This window comes from Somniosus microcephalus, chromosome 12 (genome assembly GCF_052327205.1).
Source record: "Somniosus microcephalus isolate GS21.2 chromosome 12, FLI_Smic_1.0, whole genome shotgun sequence".
Taxonomy (NCBI): Eukaryota; Metazoa; Chordata; class Chondrichthyes; order Squaliformes; family Somniosidae; genus Somniosus; species Somniosus microcephalus.
This window is the reverse complement of record NC_140998.1, coordinates 126,519,353-126,545,206: the sequence shown is the minus strand read 5'-3', so window position 1 is coordinate 126,545,206 and position 25,854 is coordinate 126,519,353. Positions and strand designations below refer to the sequence as shown.

Below are 25,854 nucleotides of genomic sequence, written 5' to 3'. Positions count from 1 at the left end.
AGTGTGGGTTGGAGCCCCCACACTCTCAAAACATTTTTTAAAATGGCTTCATTGATAAAGCACCAAGAAGTCCAACACTCAATAACTCCAAAACCGGAGTTATACTCCATTTAAGGTCAAGCCCAAGCACTGCAATGGTCTCCTATTGCTGCATTCTGGAGTCAAATCGTTAGCTGACTTCATGATGCAAAAATACCAGCATAACTGCACTCTAAGCATTTGATGACTCCTCCTTCAATTCCCACCTCCCTTTTGCTCCCACCCACTGAGGCATATGCCTTGCCACGGTTTAGTGCTTCATATAGGCTCGGATTTTGCGGTGGGTATGACTGCGTACTGTGAGAGTGCACCGTCATACCTCCTTCTTCTTCTTAAGCAGTCCCTCGGAACCGAGGATGACTTGCTTCCACATTAAAAATGAGTTTGCAGGTGACTGATGAGTCCAATGCGGGACCTACAGTCTCTGTCACAGGTGGGGCAGATGGTGGTTGAAGGGGCGGGTGGGTGGGGTGCTTGGGTTGACGTGCGCTCCTTGAGCTTGGCTTCCGCTTGCTCCTGGCGAAGAGACTCGAGGTGTTCGGCGCCTTCCCGGATGCTTCTCCTCCACTTTGTGCGGTCTTGGGCCAGGGATTCCCAGGTGTCGGTGGGGATGTTGCACTTTTTCAAGGAGGCTTTGAGGGTGTCCTTGAAGCGTTTCCTCTGCCCACCTGGGGCTCTCTTGCCACGTCAGAGCTCCGAGTAGAGCGCTTGTTTTGGGAGACTCGTATCGGGCATGCGATTCAATGGAAGAGACTGAAAGACATTTCTGTGGGCACAGCTTAATTTTGACAGTTTTTGTGGGCGTGTCTTCCCTTAAGCATAGGCTGTACGCTGCGCTCCTGGCCTTCCTGATGTAATACGCTACATACAACTCTGCAGCGCCGAAGAGGAAGTCTCTGTTCTGGGCCTCACACGAAGTAAGTACGTATTCGTTTTGTAGCTACTCTGCCGACCGCAATTTTTGGGCCATAATATTGCTACTGAGATCAGGCACTCAGTATTAGAGGAATTGGAGATGCAAACACTGTAGAACATTGTAGATGCAATTTTAAACAACGTAAAATGCCTCGCATGCAAAACACCCACATATTTTAACAACTTCTCCAGCAGCTGTAAATGGTTAAAAATACGGGTGATAATTCTGAAATATCCACACTTTCATTTCAATCATAAACATCTGTGCCCAGTGATAATTGTAGCTTGCTGGTGACCTTTAGGTATCAATCAGCAGAATGGAAATCTTAAACCTTTTGACATAGAAATAACACCATATAATCAGTATTTAGTACACAGACTATCACTGTAGCTTTTGATGCAGTTTGGATGGGGTTCCCTCTGACTTGTGTGATAAGGGAATTTTCATTGTTTCTGTGGTATAAGTAGAATAAAATACAACATTCAGTCAGATGCATAAAAGTCCTTTGTGTTCCTTTTAAAGTAAGATGCTATTAATATGGAGAATTAAATGTTGCCAGATGGTTTCAGAATGATGAGCCATATTGTAAATCTAAAAGGCAGAATCTTTTAATTTGTTAATTTGTCAGGAATAAGCGCAACTGCATGTAAAACTGCCTCAGGGAAAATATTCTCACCACAGTTGTGTGTATTCCCAAACGTTTATTGGGCATAAAATAATAAACCCAATCGAGCAGAATGAATGCACCATAATTACTTGTTTCTGAGTATAAACAAAGGCCCACTTCTTAGGAGCAGAAGCTTCTGAAGTACAAGAAGAAAGAAAACTTCAGAGATCCCAGTGTTTCATCGGAGACAAACCGAATCCTCCCAAAGCACTCAAATCGATGCAAGAACAGAATTGTTATATGCAACTGATGCTTTTATGCGGTGTTACATAAAATAAACATTATGTCTTTCTGATTACAACAGGACTTTTATATAGTACTTAAAATGTAAAAACATCCCAAAGCACTTCACAAAGGAGGGAGGAGAAAGAATAGATTAAAAGAGTGAAGAGACTGAACCATTGTGCGAGAGTTAAGAGAGAGAGGTGGCGGAATCATAAGTGAAAAGCTGAGGTTTTAAAGGAAGGAAGAGAAATTGAGAGGCAAAGGAGTTTGGACAGTGAGTTGCAGAGTTGAGCTGAAGCGGCTGATAGCATTGCCACTGGATGTAGTATGGAGGGAAAGGGGACCCACAAAATGTAGCGTTCTAGCAAACCGGAAACATAAATTTATTTGACACTGCGACTAAGCAGTTTTTATTCCGAAAGCTATGGGAAAAGGGAAGTAAATGCATCACACACACATATTTCATCTAAAATTACTGTTTTTAAAAATAATTGATGGCAGGCAACATATGCATGCGCACACCAATTAGGTTATACTACCCTACCATTTAGTTTTGCGGTATTTCAAGGATTTTTTCTGTATTCATAACTAGTTTAATGAAGAAAGAGGATTATGCCTATTTCCATCTCCGTAACATCGCCCGTCTCCGCCCTTGCCTCAGCTCATCCGCTGCTGAAACCCTCATCCATGCCTTTGTTACCTCTAGACTTGACTATTCCAACGCACTCCTGGCTGGCCTGCCACATTCTACCCTACATAAACTTGAGGTAATCCAAAACTCGGTTGCCCATGTCGTAACTCGCACCAAGTCGCGTTCACCCATCTCCCTTGTGCTCACTGACCTACATTGGCTCCCGGTTAAGCAGCATCTCGATTTTAAAATTCTCATCCTTGTTTTCAAATCCTTCCATGGCCTCGCCCCTCCCTATCTCTGTAATCTCCTTCAGCCTCACAACTCCCAGAGATATCTGCGCTCCTTTAATTCTGGCCTCTTGAGCATCCCTGATTATAATCACTCAACCATTGGTGGCCGTGCCCTCTGTTGCCTAGGCCCTAAGCTCTGGAATTCCCTTCCTAAACCTCTCTGCCTCGCTACCTCTCTTTCCTCCTTTAAGACGCTCCGTAAAACCTACCTTTTTGACCAAGCTTTTGGTCACCTGCCCTAATTTCTCCTTATGTGGCTTGGTGTCAAATTTTTGGTCTTATAATACTCCTGTGCAGTGCCTTGGGACGTGTTACTACTTTAAAGGCGCTATATAAATACAAGTGGTTGTTGTTGTTATGCAGATATCAATAAAAGCCAACCACGTGATATATTGAGTGTCAGGGCCTGCCAAGAACGTAGCGCTTGTTGTGTTTTTCATATGGCACAACGTCAGTGCATATTTTAAATGTTCTGAGTCTCAAAATGTAAAATTATAGTTTTTTCGGAGTCCGTTCAATTTACAGCATCCAATTTACATTCAAAATACGAAAATATCTTCGTTGAATACAATAGTAAATCTCCATTTGAAAAATGGTGCAATGTAACGCACGATTATCTACCCGATTAAAATATTATTTTCCTCCTTCTTGACAACGAAAAAAATTCGGTCCCCGTGGAGGCAGCTTTCCATAATCCAGATTCAATGCGGGGTTATTTTTTGAACTCACAAAACCGGGTGCAGGGGAACAAGAAAAGTTGTTTCGTTCAAAGGCAGAAGATTGCCCGCCACCTCCTATAAATGCGAAACTGCTGTCAGTGTTGTTGAGCTGTGGTTATCGAATGAAGTCTGACTGTGTGCTTCACCCATCACTGGTGGATGTTTGACAGACTTCGAAAAGGCTTCGTCGCTTTCCAATTCATTGCTTTAATACTATAGTCCTGAATACAATTCAGTCGATGATAACAGGGGAGAGGTGAAGGAAATATGGCCATGAATTAAAATAAATACACTAGAAATTAAACCATGTAATTTGGTGTTTATCGTGCTATTCACCCAGTGTACGTGCAATTTTCACGTGAGTGGCATCTGTCTTTGAAGCTTAGCTTAATAAAGTGCCATGTTTACATTCAACGCCACTGAGAAAAAACAATAGTTCACCCCTAACATTAACGAGTCGAGGAAAGAAAGGTTGCATAAGACTATTGTAACAACTTTTCAACGTCCTTCTCACTCGCCAGGGTAGGCGACCAGGCGTGTGATCCGCAATTGTTTCTTTTTTAAATCTATAAAATAATAGAAGCACGATTTGAAGTACACGTTGTCACGCTGTTTAATAAACTGACCGACAACCTGTGCATTCAGAAAAAATGAACGGAAATGCATCTTCATCTATAGCAGTATGGATTCACTATTTAAAAAAAACACAACAGGGAAATCACCCGACCAACAATATCAGCGCTTTTGTTTCATATTTCCAGTTACCGATTGTCGGAAAACGTAGCCAGACACTGGACCCCAGAATGGGTGAAGTGGGTCGTGATGAGTAAGAGAAGCTGGGAGCTGGAAACTAACCCTGAAGGAAGAGTGTCACAACATTGCACAAGAGTGGGAGGGAAGCCAAGCATTTACTCGAAACAGTGCATTCCACTGCCGCAAGAAGATACAAAATCCGAATAGATATTGGGTAGAAATGAATTCTGAAAGAGTATTTTGAAAATAAAACACCCCTCTCTTTTTTGTTTGCAGTACGATTTGACTTTAGTATTCGAGCCATGGGATAAATGTTTGTCTAAATGCCGAAATTAATTTTCCTGATGTTTGACTTCGACCAACAGCGTCCTAAATACTTGAAACCTTTTACCCTCCTCTAAAGACAGCAATCGCTTTGCTACGAACAGGCTTGAACGCACCACACGAGCAAACAGAAAGGAGGTTCTTGCACACTCTAACAATATTGTTCAAATCTTTTGGTTCAACATCTCCAAGGTAATCTAGGTTTCAAAAGCTACTGAAAATATAGAATTTACCATCTGTGGACATTTCTAGTTTTGTCGCCAAGGAACAGGCATTTGTATCGAGGATAGTTTAAAACGATTTCAAAAAGTCGAGAGAAGTGAAGAAAAGGCTGACTCCATTCTTTTGCGAGATCTGCTTTGGCTCAGAACTGATGACTTTAGCAGTGATGCGCTATGATATCCATGTTCCTGCTCCCACCCCGCCCTCTGCTCTGCTTGCATTGCAAAATAAAACATTCCTAGCGTGGCTCAAACTTCACCTTTGTACCCCCGCGAGCCGGAGCTGTGCGCGAGGAGCGCGAGCACGCGCCGAGCCCTGTCGGCTCCCCTTTGTTCGGAGCGTTCGCCCGCCCCCTCCCCCGCGACCAATGGGAGAGGAGGAATGGGTGAGCTCAGCCAATGGGAAGGCTCGTGTCCAAACGGAGGGGGCGGGCGTTGACGGTAGCGCGCGCGGGGTCGCGGCTCCGGGCACGAGCGCGGCGAGCCCAGCCGAGGGCGGAGAATCGGCTTCCTTTGGCCCTGTTGTCCTCACAGGCTAATAACTCACCGGAGGCGGTAGCGGGCACCTCGGCCAAGCCTCCGTCACTCAGACCGACTTCCCGGGAAAGGTGAAGGGCCGACTTCCAGACGGAGTATATTTGCCTCATTGGTTTCGCCCCCCCCTCCACTCCACACACAGAGCAGCCTTTCCATCAACAGGTTAGTGAGTGCGGCGACGGCATCAGTTGGGAGAAGAAGTGAAGTTTGAACCGAGGGAGACTCGGGATTTAGGCCTAGTCCGGGAGGGCAGGCGAGAATGGGGAGGAATGGGAAATCCGCCGGGAATGGGCTGGGAAGTAGTGGGCAATGATTTGGGAAAGGCCGTGGTGCTGCTTGTGTTGGAGTGATCCCGGGGCAGGGTGGTTGGCGCGCTGTGTTGCAGGGGTTTGGGTAGTGTTGGCTTTTTATCTCTATTTGTCACCGTCTGAGTAATGCTCAAATTACTTTTAATCTTCCCCGGCAAAGACGGAACCACCCCTCCTGTTTTCCCAGCTTGGGCTCTGCGCAGCTTCTTCCAAATAGTTTGGATTTTTTTCACTTTGGGCACATCCATCCTTTATGACATTTACAAAGTCTTGGTTTGGGGGTAAAAAAAATACAAATCTGCTCAAAACTCGCAGCTCGGTCTTCAGCTCTATTGTTGCTTTGTACCAGGAGGCACTAAGATGTCTGAATATACTGCTCTCGTTGCAGAGATGCTGGTTTTGTCTTTTTTTAGCTGGCGGTAGTTTTGCTTCTGGATGTTGTGATGGTTCACACGGTGAAACTGAAAATAATTTGCAGCGGTGTCAACATTGAATAATTTGGCGATGAATTAAAAGCTGCAATTCTGTTGAGTTGTTCTGATCTTAGAAACCCTCCCTGAGTAAAACTCTCAGTAATTGAACAATGGGGGAGATGGTTTGGGAACACAATAGACACATTCCCACAAGGGGGAAAGGAAGGGCATCCAAAGCTAGAGCTCCCTGGATGACTAAAGATAGAGGTTAAAATGAAACGGAAAAAAGGTGGCTTATCACAATTGTGAGGTTCATAATACCATAGAGAATCAAGCTGAATATAGAAAGTACAGAGGAGATCTAAAAAAGAGAATAAGGTACAAAGAGAACTTATGAGAATAGATTAGCGGCTAACCAAAAAGGGAACCCAAAAGTCTTTTATAAACACATTAAACAGTAAAAGGGTAGTCAAAGGAAGTTTGGGTCCGATTAGGGACCAGAAATATTATCTCGTGGAGGACGAGGGCATGGCTGAGGTACTAAATGAGTACTTTGCATCTGTCTTCACTAGAGAAGAGGATGCTGCCAATGTAGCAGTAAAGGAGGTGGCAGTAGTGATATTGGATAGAATAAAAATAGATAAAGAGGATGTACTTAAAAGGCAGGCAGTCCTCAAAGTAGAAAAGTCACCTGGTCCAGATGGGATGCATCCTAGGTTACTGACAGAATTAAGAGTGGGAATTGCAGAAGTGCTGATCACAATCTTACAATCCTCCTTGGATATGGGGGTGATGCCAAAGGACTGGAGTATTTCGAATGTTACAGCCCTGTTTAAAAAGGGGGAGGGGATAAACCCGGGCCAGTCAACCTTATGTCGGTGGTGGGAAACTTTTAGAGACAATAATCTGGACAAAATTGGCATTTGGATAAGTATGGGCTAATAAATTAAAGTCAGCATGGATTTGTTAAAGGCAAATTGTGTTTGACTAACTTGTTCGAGTTCTTTGAAGTAACAGAGAGGGTTGATGAGGGTAGTGCAGTTGATGTGTATATGGACTTTCCAAAGGTGTTTGACAAAGAACTACATAATTGACTTGCTGGCAAAATTAAAGCCTGTGGGATTAAAGGGACAGTGGCAGCATGGATACAAAATTGGCTAAGGGACAGAAAGCAGAGAGTAGTGGTGAACGGTTGTTTTTCAGACTGGAGTGGTGTTCCCCAGAGGTCAGTATCAAGATCACTGCTCTTGATATATATTACTGACTTGGACTTGGGTATACAGGGCATAATTTCAAACTTTTCAGATGACACGAAACTCGGAAATGTAGTAAACAATGAGGAGGATAGTAACAGAATCAGGAGAACATAGACTGTTAAAATGGACAGACAGATGGTAGATGAAATTTAACACAGAAGTGTGAAGTGATACATTTTGGTAGAACAATAAGAGGCAAAATAAACAAACTGGTACAATTTTAAAGGGGGTGCAGGAACAGAGAGACCTGGGGCTGTATGTACACACATCTTTGAAGCTGACAGGACAAGTTGAGAAAGCTGTTAAGGCATACGGGATCCTTGGCTTTATTATAAATATAACTTAATAGAGGCATAGAGTACAAAAGCAAGGAAGTTATGCTAAACCTTTATAAAACACTGGTTAGGCATCAGTTGGAGTGTTGTGTTCAATTCTGGACACCGCACTTTAGGAACGATGTCAAGGCCTTGGAGAGGGTGCAAAAGAGATTTACTAGAATGGTACCAGGGATGAGGGACTTCAGTTATATAGAGAGACTGGAGAAGCTGGGGTTGTTCTCCTTGTATGTATTTAATTGGTCTGCACTTGGAAAACAGTGACAGGATCGGACAAAATCAAAAGGTAAATCATGCTTGACTAATCTACTGGAATTTTTTGAGGATGTAACTGGTAGAATAGATAAGGGAGAACCAGTGGATGTGGTGTATTTGGACTTTCAGAAGGCTTTTGATAAGGTCCCGCATAAGAGATTAGCGTGCAAAGTTAAAGCACATGGGATTGGGGTAAGGTACTGTCTTGGATAGAGAACTGGTTGGCAGACAGGAAGCAAAGAGTTGGAACAAACGGGTCTTTTTCCGAGTGGCAGGCAGTAACTAGTGGGGTACTGCAGGGATCGGTGCTAGGACCCCAGCTATTCACAATATATATAAATGATCTAGACGAGGGAACTAGATGTAATATCTCCAAGTTTGCAGATGACACAAAGCTGGGTGGGCGTGTGTGCTGTGAGGAGGATGCAGAGAAACTCCAGTATGATTTGGACAGGTTGGGTGATTGGGCAAATGCAGTATAATGTGGATAAATGCGAGGTTATCCACTTCAGTGACAAAAACAGGAAGACAGATTATTATCTGAATGGCAATAGATTGAGAAAAGGGGAAGTGCAACGAGACCTGGGTGTCCTTGTGTACCAGTCGCTGAAGGTAAGCATGCAGGTGCAGCAGGCGGTTTAGAAGGCAAATGGTATGTTGGCCTTCATAGCGAGAGGATTCGAGTACAGGAGCAAGGATGTCTTGCTGCAGTTGTACAGGGCCTTGGTGAGACCACACCTTGAGTATTGTGTGCAGGCTTGGTCGCCTTATCTGAGGAAGGATGTTCTTGCCATGGAGAGAATGCAGCGAAGATTCACCAGACTGATACCTGGGATGGCAGGAATGATGTATGAGGAGAGATTGGGTCGATTAGGCTTATATTCGCTAGAGTTTAGAAGAATGAGAGGGGATCTCATTGAAACTTATAAAATTCTAACAGGACTAGACAGACTAGATGCAGGAAGGATGTTCCCGATGGCGGGGGAGTCTAGAACCAGGGGTCACAGGCTAAGGATAAGGGGTAAGCCATTTAGGACAGAGATGAGGAGGAATTTCTTCACCCAGAGAGTGGTGAACCTGTGGAATTCTCTACCACAGAAGGCAGTTGAGGCCAATTCATTAAATATATTCAAGAAGGAGTTAGATATATTTCTTAAGGCTAAGGGGATCAAGGGATATGGGGAGAAGGCAGGGACAGGGTACTGAATTTGGCTGATCAGCCATGATCTCATTGAATGGCGGAGCAGGCTCAAGGGGCCGAATGGCCTACTCCTCCTATCTTCTATGTTTCTATGTAGAGCAGAGATGGTTATGGGGAGATTTGATCGAGGTGTTCAGAATCATGAACGATTTTGACAGAGTAAATAAAGAGAAACTGTTTCCAGTGGCAGAAGGTTCAGTAACCAGAGGACACAGATTTAAGGTGATTGGCAAAAGAACCAGAGGTGACATGAGGATTCATTTAAAAAAAAATCTGTAATGCACTGCCTGAAAGGGTAGATTCAATAGTAACATTCAAAAGAGAATTGGATAAATACTCGAAGGGGAAAAAATCCAGGGCTCTGGGGAAAGAGCAGGGGAGTGAGACTAATTGGATAGCTCTACCAAAGAGCCAGCACAGGCACAGTGGGCCAAATCACCACCTCCTGTGCTGTATCAGTCTATGATTCAATAACTTCTGGTCTATCAGCAGAATTTGAGATGAATTAAACTGGCAATTTTTATAAATGTAGCAACTCCATTCTTTAAGTATAAATTACACTGAGATTGTTTCCTGCATATGATATGGATACCTTCTGAGAATGGGATTTATTGAACATCTTTGTAATTGAGCTTCTTCAAAGCTTATAATGTGACAGTTTATTTTTACCTTTTGTCTAATATAATCTTCAATTGAAGCTTTAACTAAATGTACTGTACATTTTTGTTTGAAGAGCCCAGCACTTAAAATTCAGTATCTGATTAAATGTCATGTTTTGTAGTTGAAGACAATGCACCTCTGAAATTGATAATTACTTCTGCTTTTTCTTAAGATTCATTTTATGCCATTTTACCCAACAATGTATTTTTTGTGTCTGTCGTTACAATGAGTGTACATAGAGCTGGCTGTAAACCTTGTGGCAGACATGGTGATGAGCTGGCATTGCTCAAAGAGCAATAAAGCTAATTATCAAATTTCAGCTAAAGTTATATACCGTCAGGTGATTGGAGTATTTGGATTTTTGGACCGCATGCTACTGCTTAATATGCTATTTGGACTACCGTATTTATTTAATTGGGACTGTTGTGGTAATAATGCTCTATTTGATATGTGGTGATCCAGAGCTTGAACTTAAGATTGTCAAGTTGTGAGTGACGAGTGGGAGTTTAGAAAGACAGACAGACAGACAGCGCAAAGCATTGCCACAAGCTTCATTGTATTACAGGTACACTATCCCTTGTACGAAAGCCTTGGGATCAGCTGAGTTTCGGTTTTCAGAATTTTTCGGATTTCAGAAGGTATTATTATAAGACTGGGAAATTTGTATTTAATATAAATTGTAAAAGTTCAGGCTACCTCTTGCGACTGTTCCGTGTCTCATTCCCCTTCCTGCTTCTCTGGAAAGCCGGATATCGGCTGACTCCTACTAAGCTGGCCCGCAAATCAGGTTGGGGGTCGGGTGGGGGGGGGAGAAAAGAATATCGGACAGGTCGAGGGGGGGCTGGGGTCGGGGGGGGGGGGGGGTCGGGAGAAAAGAATACCGAACGGGCCGCTGCAGCTATCGGACGGGCCGCTGTATTGTTGGGTTCACTCTCCCGGTACCACCTCCACACTGCCCGGCTCGGCCTGCAATCTCCTACCCAGGAGGGAACTCTCTGACCCTCTGCCCTGCTCAGCGTAAGTCGTGCGCACGACTTACGCTGAACAAAAAAACTTTTGGTTTTTAGAGGTTTTCGGTTTTCGGAAGTTCGGATAAAGGATAGTCTACCTGTATTATTGGGCTTCATTAACAATCCCCTTTTTGTGCGTGAAATTATTTGAGTTCCAGCCTCACAATTTCAGTTCTTAGGATTGCCCTCATCAATATTTTTTTGGGAAAAAACAAATAATTTCTCTAATATTATGTTCATACCATGAATACAGTGAGATTTTCTCTACTTCATTGAGATTTATTAGGGGGTATTTGCTTCTTTAGAGAGACAATGAGCTGATATAATGCAGTGGCTGAGAATCCCTGTAAAAAAATTTTTTTGGAAAAATATCTTTACTAACATCATCATCGCTGGAGCATCGCTCGACTCTGCCCTTACCTCAGCTCATCTGCTGCTGAAACCCTCACCCATACCTTTGTTACCTCTAGACTTGACTATTCCAACACACTCCTGGCTGGCCTCCCACGTTCTATCCTCTGTAAACTTGAGGTCATCCAAAACTCGGCTGCCTGTGTCCTAACTCGCACCAAGTCCAGTTCACCCATCACCCCTGTGCTCGCTGCCCTACATTGGCTACAATGCCTTGATTTTAAAATTCTCATCCTTGTTTTCAAACCCCTCCATGGCCTTGCCCCTCCCCATCTCTGTAATCTCCTCCAGCCCCACAACCTTCCGAGATATCTGCGCTTCTCTAATTCTGGCCTCTTGAGCATCTCCGATTTCAATCACTCCACCATTGGTGGCCGTGCCTTTAGCTGCCAAGGCCCTAAGCTCTGAAATTCCCTCCTTCAACTTCTCCGCCTCACTACCTCTCTTTCCTCCTTTAAGACTAGGGTTGCAAAATTCTGGGAATTTTTAAAAGAGGAAACTTTCCATGGGAATTTTCGGGAATTTGGGGAATTTATGGGAATTTTGAGTTTTTTTGCACACTGACGGTTTTTGTCTCTGACCCTTATATTATCTTTGTCGTCAAAATAGACATACTGTTCCATACAAATAAAAACAGGCTTTCAAAACTTTATTTAGGTTATAATTTTGAACTTTATTGAACCCCCACAAAAAAGACCCATCTAAAATAAAATAAAAAGAGCGTCAGCTTATTTAGCCTGTAATTTGTCCTTATTTTGTCCCTTTGAGTCTTCTACTCATGAGTCTTCTACTCCTCATTGCTCCTCCTGATTCTCTGACTCTGGCTCTGACGTATCCATTTCCTCCTCTGTGTCAGTGTCTAGCTGTGTGGTGGAAACTTCTGTATCTGGCTCAATAAGTTGTAGGTTCGCCCGGATAGCCACCAGTTTCTCCACTCTCTTGTTAGTCAGCCTGTTGCGCACCTTTGTATGCGTATTCCCAAAAAGTGACCAGTTTCGTTCAGAGGCCGCTGATGAAGGTGGGATTTGGAGTATCACCGATGCAATAGGTGACAGGGCCTCAGATGCACAAAGTCCCTTCCACCAGGTATGTGCACTGATATGCTTGCATGATTCCCATATCCCATCCCCATTCCAAAGACCTTGCTTGGTAGAGAACTTTGCCAGACTTCCCAGAACTTTGCCCACATCCAGATTGAGATGGTGTGAGAGGGTAGAAATCACACTGTAAGCGCTGTTGATCTGTTCCCCAGAAAGTATTGGTCTCCCAACATGCTTTGGGTCCAGCATGTATGCTGCAGCATGAATCGGCTTGACACAAAATTCTTGACGCGTCTGTATGAATTGAACAATTGCCTTCTCCTCTGCTTTGAGCAGCAGGGATGTGGGTAGGGCAATGCTGATTTGTTCTTTTAAATCAGTAAAAAGCCTGAGAACATCTGACAAGACAGCGTCATCTCCTTCAATCTGAGCAATTGCAGATGCTACTGGTGAGAGTAGTTTAAGGCTGCTAACCACTCTCTCCCAAAACACATCATCCAGCAGTATTTTCTTGATGGTGGTTTCCATATCCCCAGACTGGGATATTGCCATTTCTTGCAGCGACTCCTTACCCTCCAGAAGGCTGTTGTACATTATGACAACACCACCCCATCTAGTGTTATTGGGCAGCTTCAGTGTGGTGTTCTTGTTCTTTGTCATTTGCTTGGAGTTGTAGGTTGCTGCAACTACCTGTTTTCCCCTGACATACTTAACAACTTGCTTGGCTCTCTTGTACAGTGCTTCCATGGTTCTCAAACCCATGATGTCCTTGAGGAGCAGGTTAAGCCCATGAGCTGCGCACCCAATAGACGTAATATGAGTGAAGTTGTTGCATTTGGATAAATGCTGCTGCATCTTTGTGGCAGTCTTTACATATGGCTTTCTACAGTGTTTGCACATGTACACAGTCTTTCCATCTTTAATGCCTGGGGTAAAATGCTTCCACACATCCGACGGTAAACGTGGCATTGTTCTATGCAGAGAAATAAAGGGCATTCATCTCTGTGTCGAACTGCGGTCGATCAGCACGATTGCAACAGGGTGAGTACATTTTTGCTGATGCTCCATGTGATGGAAGCATGACCTGTACACACACGACGCTACATCACCAATAGTGTATTATTTTGTATATTTTAAATTGAAGGACAACAGAGTTCAACAAGTAACTGGTTTATTTGGTATAAAGTCTGATTTACTTACTGCATCATCACAACATCAGCAGAAAACAAAATGACTTCCCTCAGGACCCCTAACCTGGATCTTAAAAAAACTATAGCAGTCTTACAGATGCCTGCAGGCCAATCACAATTCGATATGCAAATATTACAAGTAGAGGGAGCTAATCGCTCATCCAACCAATCAGGACACATTTGTTCACAGTCACACACACAACTTGTAATTATTAAAACAAGCCAAGTAAGAAGATAAACATATATTGATTAAGAAATTCCTTAATGATTAAGATTCCATCTCGGTTAGTAATTTTAAGAGAGGACCTGTGGGGGGGAAAAAAAAGACAGAAATACAAAAAAAACAATATTATGCTAGCATGTGCTTTTTTGGGCAAAATTCCCAAGCTAAACTTCCCGTGGAAAATTTCCGGAAATTCACCGGAAATTTACCGGAAACTTTCCACCCCTTTGCAACCCTATTTAAGACACTCCTTAAAATCTACCTCTGACCAAGCTTTTGGTAATCTGCCCTGATAACTCCTTATGTGGCTTGGTGTCAAATCTTGTTTTTTATCACTTCTGTGAAGCGCCTTGGGACAATTTACTACATTAAAGGTACTATATAAACAAGTTGTTGTTTACTAACTGGGGATTTGTCATATACCTGTGTACTTGAGTTAATACAAGGATGAATGAGAAATTAAAAAAAACTAGTGGTTCCTCCTGTGACATTGACACAGAAAGTCAGGATAAAGTGAATTTTTCTCCGTGCATTCGCAATGCTGTAGGTATGGGGATCTGAAGCTAATGAAACCTCATTTTGGTGGCCGAAGTGTGCAACTGGAGGTGTGTCTGTGTGACGGGTAGCTTTATCATGGGGAATCCTATCCAGATATCACCTCAGGCATGGCAGATTGGTAATGCCCAAACACATAGCATTATCTACAAGAGATCAGATTTGCTATGTTTTCAGATTGTAGATGTTCAGTTTTATGTCAGATATGCAGATGTGTCAGGTTCACAAAACTTTGATTTTGTACAAATATATAAATTTCATAATACACTTTAACATTTCTCAATACTTTCAGTAGCTTTAACACTTCAAAACAAAGCAACTTTCATTTATATAGTGCCTTTCATGCCTACAGGACATCCCAAGCGCTTCACAGCCAATTAAGTACTTTTGAAGTGTAGCCATTGTTGTAATGTGGGAAACACAACTGCCAATGTGCAAGGTCCCACAAGCAGCACTGAAATCAGATCATCTGTTTTACGTGTTGGTGAGAGATAAATGTTGACCAAGAGCTCCCCAGCTCCTCTTCGAATAGTGCCGAGGGATCTTTTACATCCACATGATGGGGCAGACGGGGCCTCGGTTTAACGTTGCGTCTGAAAAACTGCACCTCAGCAGTGCAGCACTCCCTCAGTAATGTTTTGACTTATCAGCTTGGATTATGTGCTGAAGTCTCTGGAGTGGGGCTTGAGCCCACAACCTTCTGACTTCAGGCGAGAGTGCTACCACTGAGCCGAGGCTGACACCTGACCAGCTATTTTTTAATTAAATGAAAAGCTTTTATGTAAGAACTTGTTTATACAGATGTGGCATTATTCTCAGCAGAGTCTAGCAACTTAATTGGTGGGGCATGCTAAATTTCAAGTGGCTTTGCAGGATATCTTTTATTGTAGTATTTAATTAAAATGAATTCACTTTTCATTATATTGCAACGCTTGTATCACACTCTGTGATTCTGATGTTATACATGTTGAGCTGGTTATTCTGTTGGTTCAGTCTTAAATTAAATTCAATTGAAAAGTAGATTTACTGCTGTAAAATGATTATTTAACTGTATGATTGATGAGGGATGTTCCATAGACGTTTCGAGCTTGACTTCGATTCCTTGCTATTGGAAGAGCTGGCCAGATTGTTGCCGGAGGGAGACGGGCTTTTTGACCAGTACAAAGTCTGTTGCTGCACTTGTGAATTTTAAATTTTTTACATCAACTTGCTATTAACATTGTACCTTCTACATTCAGAGCTACATGATACAATCGTTTTGTAAATAGAAAACTTCATATTAAAATATTTTTGGTAGATTTATCTACAAATAAAATTTCAAGTGCGTTTTATGTGGTTCTTTTTGCCTTCTGATACAGATGAATAGATTTTCTTTACTATTATTATTATTATGTGTACCATTGAAAGACATATTCCAAGATAACCATTGATGGTAAAATCATACTTTTAGTATAGAGGCTTTGTGATCGCCCTGCAAGAAAACCTGATATGAGTTCAAATAGGGTTTTGTGCAGTGCCGTTGCTGTTTGGAATTAATATGTCTAGGCCAGCGAAGGGTGATTCTATAGTTTCCGTTCCACCTTGACAGCATTTCCATTACAGAAACTCCTTTCTAAGTTGGAGTGCCTGTTGTATCAGATTTGGGTAAGACAAAGGTGAACCGTTTCCCAGTTTGCAAACTCTTGAGTATGAAAATGCATTTTCTTTTTCAGTTTAAATGAGTTTGTCTGGCTTTCAACTGCATTTAGGTGGCCATATTTCTGTGTACTGCTTATTCCCTATTACTTCCTACAGTACTGTGTAGAAGGAAGATAATTCAGAGGACTTGAGAGATGAGCATATTTGTGTCTTTATGAAGAAGTTTGGATTTTGTTTAATTGTCAAAGATGCAGCCCTTACCCCCACTTGAAACTTAATAGTGCAACAATTTTAATATTCAATGTATTTAATTGAGACTGATATCTTCTCTTGATCTTCCTGGGATTGGGTTTCGTTTTCTCAGCTTTGCTATATTTGTTCACGGTTAATGCCTCTTTTCTGTGTACTGAAACACAGTTTGTATTTGTCCTTGCCTCTGATATTCTAGCAACAGTGACATATAAATTAAAAATGGAAAATAAAACACAAGCCAGAAGGGATTCTGCCAGACGATGCTTTTACTAACGTACCACATTTCTGTAATATGCAGGGGCTGCTAATGCTGTGGAATCTTCTCCATTTATATTGTGGGCGTCAAAACAAAAGCAACTGGGCTTGCTCAAGCTCGCCGCTTTTGTTGCTTCTTGGGTTTTGTTTATTCTGGTGTTACAAGGGAGCGGAACCACCCTTTGAGGCCGCTCTTCCAGAGGTAACTCTTCATTTATATTAGAGCTGCTGCTAGTGCTGTAAAGGAATGCATTGCACTGTAATGTGAATGCAACCTAATTTCATGGACAGTGTAATTTGCAGGTGTTACCGTACTGCCCGGAAGCGGTGGTTGTGGGGGTGCTCACATTGTTGAAAATCCAATGCATGAAGTATGTGACAGCACTTCTGGTGTGTACTTAAATTTTAAGAAAAGTCACCAAACTGCCTTCTGCGATGCATTTATTTGCAGCCTTTCTGACGATAGGGTATGGTACTGTAGTGGTTATGGCTTTGGACTAATGAGCTAAATCCCACCATGGCAAATTGTGAACTTAAATTAAATAAATCTGGTAATTTGTGGACAAGCACCAGGAAAATAAAATGACTGTGAAAGCTGACTTTCTGTTGTAAAGACTCAAATGGTTCACTGATGTACTTCAGGGAAGAGGATTTGCCACTCCAGTCTGATCTGGTCTAATCCTATACTACTTGGGTGACTTTTAGTGCCTCTGAGGTGGCCAAGTAAGAAGAGGGACCAACACCATCTTCTCAGGGAAACTAGGGATGGCCAATAAATGTGGCCTTGCCAGTGTCGGCCACATCCCACGAACATGTATATTGAAGTTGCCCAACAGCTTTTGTCATGAGAATTTCAGACCAGACCTTGGCCTTCTGGTCCTAATTGAGAAGTCTAGACTATTACATCTGCCTTTAGCAGATCAGATCTAGTGTACGTCAGTTGTGATGTTCGCATGATGTCATAAGGATGAGATCATCTGAGGCTGAATTACAAAGCAAGTAGAATAGATCCTCTTGACATTGAAATGTGTTACAGATAATTTGCACCCAGGACATGAAGTATAACTAATTTATTTTTAAATTGAGAAACCAAGGTTGAGGGCCAAAGCCCATAGAGCAGGCTTCAACAAGGTTTTAAAATAAACAGGTGAATTAGGAAGTTGTGATTAAGCAACACTAAGATTGTAAGAGGAAGAAAAGACTGAGGGTGGTAAGGAGTTGTGTTTAGACTGTCGTTGGTGTAACTTTGTATAAATCTAGGCTTGTGAATGTATTTTTATTTATATGGAAACCATTTCACTGCAGGTAACATCTCGAGAATGCCCTTAGATAAGTTAGTACATCAGGAGTGCAATAATGCCGTCATAAATGGTATTAAAAGCTTTTCAACTAGAGAGGAATATATTGTGAAGTTCACAGCTTTTCTAATCTTGTGCCACAGAACCTGATTCCTGAAAAGGGAGTTGAGAACTGGAGGCAGATCAACAATTATTGGTCCTAATTATTTCATCCTTCACTTGAATTTCTGTATTGGGTGCTTTGCTGTTCTTGATGCCCATAAAGAATCATCCATTCTGTTGGTAATTTGTTTATGCCAGAATTCTGTAATAAAGTGAAGTGTAAGGTATTGAGTTGTTTATTGCCTCACATGTACTATTGAAACTACACCTTGATTAGCAGTGTGTTCAGGAACAAAGGGCAAATTGTGAACATGAGGGATCTGCACAATGAATTCCTCCTGTGATTGTCCTAGGTTCCAGAATTACATCAAAACTAGCGTTTTTATAATTCTTGAGATTTAAGGTTTGAAATCGGATAAGTTACTTGGGAATTTTATTAATGAAGTGCGTACATTTGTTCTGCCACATGAAGTAATGAGTGTATTGGTATGCACCCAGAGCAAGACTGTCCTGACATCTTGGCTCAGATTGGCTGTAAATAATGCCATCTTGCCGCTAGTAACGTGCTCCAAATTTTGGTAGTTTTTTAATTAGAATACCCTGCAGTGAGCATAGCAGTGAATCAGGCTCTCGGCACCGATCCAAGAGCTGAAGTGACGCCACGTTCACCATCCGGAGCTGGGGGAGGGTTTCAGTGAATGGAAATGCAACTTCTTTAACAAACTTTAATCTATAATTAAGCAGTAATGTCCCTTTTTGCGTTTTGAGATTTTTGTCAGTTTCCCCGTTGTGTGTGATCTATGACTTCAGGCCACTCCGAGTCACTACATTATGAATTATTAATAATTTAGGAATAAAATAATTTGACTTATTTTAGTGGATTATGAAGGCATAAAATGAGCTAAGCAAGCTAACCTTGAATTTTAACTTATTGAAAAGTTCTGAGTTTGAATGAGACTGAAGATTGCAAATCTTTGTGGACAGCAAACATTTACATAATGACACGCTGACTTCCGTCTGAATAGATGGGCTTGGCATGCTTTTGAGGTATATGTACATCAGTTTACGCATGACTGATTAAAACCTCATGATTAATAAGCACATTAGAGTTATTAGAAAATATATGTTGGTTGTGTTAGTGGCTGTAATGAGGTTGGGCACTGTGGGGGGGGGGGGGGGAGCAGAGAAGGAAAGGGTCATTTAAATTTTGAAAACAGTCTCATAAATTGAATGGGTTCCAGACATGGTGTGGCAATATTAAAATTGAAAATCCCAGGAGCAGGAAGTGGATATTCAAAGAGCATAGTTGTTTAATCTTTGCAACAGTAATATGTTTTTAACAACTGGGAGTTTAACTCCGATCTTGGAGCAATAAATCACCGTCACGACCAGGCCACTTAGACCATTATTTTTGACTGTAAGTAGCAGTAGCTGGCTTAAATATAGGAAAATCGCGATCACCATTAATTTTAATAGGGGGTTGGGCTATAATTACCTTCTAGCTGTTATTGGCAAGGGTAATGGCAGAGCTGTGCAATAGTCCCAGGAAAGTTGAGAGGCATAATTAATAGTGTAGGTAACTTACTCCATAATTTCCTCTTTTGCACTGTTGAAGGGCCCTACAACATAGATACGCCATTATAATGGGACAAGTCCCCAGGAAAATCTTTGCCTATAATTTGGGCTAGTTACAAAATTAATGTTATGCTACAATTCCTGTTATATGATTATGCTTCAATAATAAATGGAAATTTATTATGTGGCATAAAAGGAATACTTCTTTGGAAGTTGTTTGCTGGCTTCATCTTGGGGTACAATTGCTATTTTCATGTCCACACAAAGTTTCTGGTGTATATATTAATGTAGCAGTATAATTTAAGCGTTCCATCCCAATCGGGCCCCAAAGCATCCTAAAGACGAGGTACGAGACTGTGCAAGGAAGCAGCTTGAGTTTACATAGTATGCATTCTAACTCCAGACTGATTCTAAGATGCACTTAAAAAAATATGTTTTCATGTTTTTAAAAAGAAAATTGCCGCTCCTGCCCACAAAGTCCTAAAATTGAAGATTAGCTGCCCAAGTAGATATACATGGAGCTGCTTCATCGCTGACTATGGTGTGACCAGCAGCAATGTGCAGTCGGCAGTATAACTCCAGTTAACAGCTGCGCGTGACATTTCAGAGTCTGAGGCTAGTGTCATTGCAGCCTTACTTGTGCCTATGGCCTTTGAGTGCTGCTACTCATTACTTGCAGGTTATCCAGTTGGTTGTTGGTCAAGTGTAAGTTTGTATAAATTCTGATCTAATAGAAAGAAAAGAGCTTATATTTATATAACATCTTTGGCAACCTCAGGACGTCCCAAACCGCTCTACAGCCAATGCATTATTTTTGAAGTGTAGTAATGGTGTAACATCTCCGTGATGTTCTATATCTCACTACTTGAAACAATAACCAGAAGAAACTAATATTAACTGAATGGAAACCTTCTTGAATCCTGGTTCAGTATTGAATGATCAGCAAAGGCAATGTACTGTAAATAGCTAGTTTAATGCTTGCTTTCAGTTTATGTAACTTCTGTAAAGAATAGCTGATCCAAGTCTGATCAAACTGTAGTATCTATGGTATAAAACAGAAAATGCTAGAAACACTCAGCAGGACAGGCAGCATCTATGGAGAGAAGAAGAGTTAACGAAAGGTCATCAACCTGAAACATTAGCCCGGATTTTGCAATAAAAATAATGGTGAGGCTATCGCCGCTTGAAAGAGTCATGAAAGAATAAATCGGTCAGCAACTTTTGACGGATGCACATGCGCAGTTAAACATGGGAATCAGAAAATTGGTGTCCGAGTTGCCCAGCTCCTCCAGAAGCTTCGCTATACCGGTATCTTGCCGAAATAAACTAAAATGGCAGGGGGTTGGGAACCTGTGCAGGAAGACAGAGGAAAGGGAAGCAAGGATAGAAACAAAAGACATGAAGGAGAAAAGCAAAAGTGGAAGGCAGAGAAATCAAGGGTGTAAATCAAACAGGGCTACAGTAAATAATAATTCTAAAAGGACTAAGAGTGTTAAAAAAACAAGCTTGAAGGCTTTGTGTCTTAATGTGAGGAGCATTCGTAATAAGGTGGATGAATTAGCTGCGCAAATAGATGTTAACGGATATGATATAATTGGGATTACGGAGACATGGCTCCAGGGTGACCAAGGCTGGGAATTCAACATCCAGGGGTATTTAATATTCAGGAAGGACGGGCAAAAAGGAAAAGGAGGTGCGGTAGCATTGCTGGTTAAAGAGGAGATTGACACAATAGTAAGGAAAGATATTGGCTCTGATGATGTGGAATCTGTATGGGTAGAGCTGAGAAATACCAAGGGGCAGAAAACGTTAGTGGGAGTTGTATACAGACCCCCAAACAGTAATGCTGAGGTTGGGGTTGGCATTAAACGGGAAATTAGAGACGCATGCAATAAGGGCACAGCAGTTATCATGGGTGACTTTAACCTACATATAGATTGGGCTAACCAAATTAGTAACAATACTGTGGAGGAGGCATTCCTAGAGTGTATACGGGATGGTTTCCTGGACCAATATGTCGAGGAACCAACTAGAGATCAGGCCATCTTAGACTGGGTATTATGTAATGAAAAAGGATTAATTAGCAATCTTGTGCAAGGCCCCTTGGGGAGGAGCGATCCTAATATGATAGAATTCTTCATTAAGATGGAGAGTGAAGTAGTTGACTCAGAGACTAGGGTCCTGAATTTAAATAAAAGTAACTATGATAGTATGAGGCACGAGTTGGCTAGGATGGATTGGGGAATGTTACTTAAAGGGTTGACGGTGGATAGGCAATGGCAAACATTTAAACATCTACAGAATTTGTTCATCCCTGTTTGGCATAAAAATAAAACAAAAAAGGTGACTCAACCGTGGCTAACAAGGGAAATTAGGGATAGCATAAGATCCAAGGAGAGGACATATAAAAGCAGTAAACTTGAGGATTGGGAGCAGTTTAGAATTCAGCAAAGGAGGACAAAGGGATTAATTAAGAAGGGGAAAATAGAGTATGAGAGTAAGCTTGCGGGGAAAATAAAAACTGACTGTAAAAGCTTCTATAGATATGTGAAGAGAAAAAGATTGGTGAAGTCAAGCGTAGGTCCCTTGCAGTCCGAATGAGGGGAATTTATAATGGGGAACAAAGAAATGGCGGACCAATTAAATACATACTTTGGTTCTGTCTTCACAAAGGAGGACACAAATAACCTCCCAGAGATGTCGGGGAACATAGGGTCTAATGAGAGGGAGGGTCTAATGAGAGGGAGGAATTGAATGAAATCAGTATTTGTAGGGAAATGGTGGTAGAGAGAAAACGGGGAATTATAGGCCGGTAAGCCTGACATCGGTAGTGGGAAAAATGCTAGAGTCCATTATAAAAGATGTAATAGCAGAGCATTTGGAAAACAGTGATAGGATTGGACAAAGTCAACATGGATTTACAAAAGGTAAATCATGCTTGACTAATCTACTGGAATTTTTAGAGGATGCATCTGGTAGAATAGATAAGGGAGAACCAGTGGATATGGTGTATTTGGACTTTCAGAAGGCTTTCGATAAGGTCCCGCATAAGAGATTAGCGTGCAAAGTTAAAGCACATGGGATTGGGGGCAAGGTACTGACTTGGATAGAGAACTGGTTGGCAGACAGGAAGCAGAGTTGGAATAAATGGGTCTTTTTCCAAGTGGCAGGCAGTGACTAGTGGCGTACCCCAGGTATATGTATGTATATATATATCATCTAGACGAGGGAACTAGATGTAATATCTCCAAGTTTGCAGACGACAAAGCTGGGTGGGCGTGTGTGCTGTGAGGAGGATGCAGAGAAACTCCAGTATGATTTGGACAGGTTGGGTGATTGGGCAGATGCATGTCAGATGCAGTATAATGTGGATAAATGCGAGGTTATCCACTTTGGTGGCAAAAACAGGAAGGCAGATTATTATCTGAACGGTAATAGATTGGGAAAGGGGGAAGTGCAACGAGACCTGGGTGTCCTTGTGCACCAGTCGCTGAAGGTAAGCATGCAGGTGCAGCAGGCGGTTAAGAAGGCAAATGGTTTGTTGACCTTCATAGCGAGAGGATTCGAGTACAGGAGCAAGGATGTCTTGCTGCAGTTGTACAGGGCCTTGGTGAGACCACACCTTGAGTATTGTGTGCAGTTTTGGTCACCTTATCTGAGGAAGGATGTTCTTGCCATGGAGGGAGTGCAGCGAAGATTCACCAGACTGATACCTGGGATGGCAGGAATGACGTATGAGGAGAGATTGGGTCAATTAGGCTTATATTCGCTCGAGTTTAGAAGAATGAGAGGGGATCTCATTGAAACTTATAAAATTTTAACAGGACTAGACACATTAGATGCAGGAAGGGTGTTCCAGATGGCGGGGGAGTCCAGAACCAGAGGTCACAGTCTAAGGATAAGGGGTAAGCCATTTAGGACTGAGATGAGGAGGAATTTCTTCACCCAGAGAGTGGTGAACCCGTGCAATTCCCTACCACAGAAGGCAGTTGAGGCCAATTCAGTAAATATATTCAAGAAGGAGTTAGATATATTTCTTAAGGCTAAGGGGATCAAGGGATATGGGGAGAAAGCAGGAACAGGGTACTGAGTTTGGATGATCAGCCATGATCTCATTAAATGGCAGAACAGGCTCGAGGGGCCGAATGGCCTACTTCTGCTCCTAACTTCTATGTTTCTATGAGGGACTCGCCATTGAAACACGTGAAATTGTGTGAAGTTGCGGTACTTGCGTGATAAGAGGACGCGAACGTGGCACAAAGCAACTCGCGCCAGGGCGCGGCGTCCCGTGAAATTCAATGGGAGGTTAGCGGCGGCACTAACTGTTAGCGCCCTGCGGTGGTGCACCGCCGGCAATTACATCATCGCCGTGCGCAGCGCCCCAGCCGCGATCTTTGGTGGCGCACCCTGACTTACCGCCGGACGCTTTGTCCGACGGGGTCAGGGGGGCCTACCTGCGGCTGGGGCGGTGCTATTTAAAGGTGAGGTGCCGGGCTGCCATTTTTGTTGCTGGCCGCCTGCCAGCACCTGCCTCTGCTGCTGTCCCCGGCCTCCTTACACGCCACCACCCCCCCCCCCCCCCCCCCCCCCCCTTGCGGAGTGCAGATTTCTTTTGAGTGCCGGGCTCTTTTGCTGGCACTCCCAATCCCTGGGGGCCCAGCTGGGCCCCGGGTTATGCTGCACTAGGCCAGTCCCCTTGAAGAAGGGGAGGAAGGCCTGCTGTGCCGTGATATTCCCTTGCAGCGCCCCAAGAGGGAGGTGGGGCACTTCCAGTAGCGACCCACTTCCCTCTTGGGGCGCGACCACTCAATTTCGGTCGCGGGGGCGCTAATTTTTCCAGGGCGCTAAACAAAGGGGGTGCCACTCAATTTTTCACCCAAAGTGTCTCCTTAACGATTCTTAAATCTGATTGGTTAAGGAGACCAGTTGCTTGCCTTGTTCACAGAGACCTCTGATTCTCCTGTAGAGGGCGCCGTGCTGTTTTGGCTCTAATAACTGCAAGTTCCAGTGAGTGTAAGTGTAGTGAGCGGCCAGCACCATTCGTTAGCCACTGACTGCAAAATCCGGGCCATTAACTCTGTTTCTCGCTCCACAGATGCTGCCTGCCCTGATCAGTGTTTCCAGCATTTTCTGTTTTTATTTCGGATTTCTAGCATCCGCAGTATTTTGCTATTGTTGTAGTATCTTTGGGCGTATTTTTGAGTAAGGAAAAGTGATCGTTATGGGCCACTGTAGACGCCAAATTCTGGTAAATTGTCAATGAACCGTGAGACTACACATCGAACAACCTTTAAAGATGGCATTTTCATTCATCGACTTTGTGTTCTTGGTCAAAAAGCATAATGGGAGAAGAGGGGAAACATTATCACTACTCGTATCTTCTAAATATAAATCACCTGGTATGCCTCTTAACAGGCAGCCGCTCAGCTTGTTTGAATTGTGTACAGCCTGGAGCAGTTGTAGTGTTTGCAAGTTGATACTGTGCTTAATTACTAAGATTATAAAGTAAGCTCTGCATTAAACGTCAAAATGGTGACTAAGGTAATTCCCAAAAGCAGAATTTTAGGTGCTCTGCTCAACGTTAGTAAGGAGTCAGAATGGGCTATTGTAATGTAACTCCCAACTAATTAACTTCTTTTTCTGACTCACTGTGCAAAACTCTGCTGAGAACTGCTGCACCTTCAAATTGTGCTGACCAACCATTCCTGTGGTTCAGTCTCCATATGCATTCTGCCAGTTTCTTCAAAGTATCACTGCCATGTTTTGAAATTGCAGTGTGTTCCAAGGTTTGTATGTCTCTAGCATTGGAGCTACACTGCTTGTGTTAGTGCAAAGAAATAAGAAATTGTCCCTTTTTAAAATATATATCCTTAAATTGGTAGTTTTATAATAAATTGAATAAAATTCATTTAAATTGTTTCTGATAAAGCTAAAAGGAAGGTTCACCAGCGTTAAACTGAAAGAATTGGTGTTGCTTAGGAGTCAGTCGAGATGAAATGGCAGTGTCATGGCAGCTTGCTATGAAAAATACCAATTATAGTTTGTTGGTAGGGCCAACAATGAGGAGGGAGAGATAGAGAAAGATAATGCAGAGAAATTATTTAAAATTGGTTACAAAAAGCAAGCTGACAAATAATAAATTCAAGAAATGACGCAGAGGATGGAGAATCAGTGGAGGGAGATTTTGTGAAGGGATTTTCCTATACCCCATTATTCTTCACTTGGACAAGTAATGGAAGTGAGTAAGGAGGAGGGCTGGATTTACATAGAAACATAGAAGATAGGAGCAGGAGTAGGCCATTCGGCCCTTCGAGCCTGCTCCGCCATTCAATGTGATCATGGCTGATCATCCAAATTCAGTACCCTGTCCCTGCCTTTTCCCCATATCCCTTGATCCATTTAGCCTCAAGAAATATATCCAACTCTTTCTTGAATATATTTAATGAACTAGCCTCCACCGCCCTCTGTGGCAGAGAATTCCACAGGTTCACCACTCTCTGGGTGAAGAAATTCCTCCTCATTTCAGTCCTAAATGGCTTACCCCTTATCCTT

General features: G+C 42.6%; 1 protein-coding gene and 1 long non-coding RNA gene across 3 annotated transcripts in view; one reads left to right on the top strand and one right to left on the bottom strand.

Annotated features, from left to right (window-relative positions):
• Window positions 1–4,085: 4,085 nt before the first annotated feature.
• LOC147109515 (uncharacterized) lies at window positions 4,086–5,076 on the bottom strand. The gene is made up of 2 exons (XR_015080433.1): window positions 4,801–5,076; window positions 4,086–4,346 (listed from the first exon to the last, which is right to left on the bottom strand). It is a non-coding gene; the product is annotated as an uncharacterized LOC147109515 (long non-coding RNA).
• Window positions 5,077–5,247: 171 nt separating this feature from the next.
• The window catches only part of LOC147109514 (protein PALS1-like), a 135,588-nt gene continuing 114,981 nt past the window's right edge, over window positions 5,248–25,854 (top strand). The window contains exon 1 of one of the 2 annotated variants that reach the window (XM_086003523.1): window positions 5,248–5,487. The gene's annotated coding sequence lies outside the window, so the exon portion shown is untranslated. The remainder of the gene's footprint in view (window positions 5,488–25,854) is intronic. The other variant, XM_086003522.1, reaches the window with a different exon arrangement.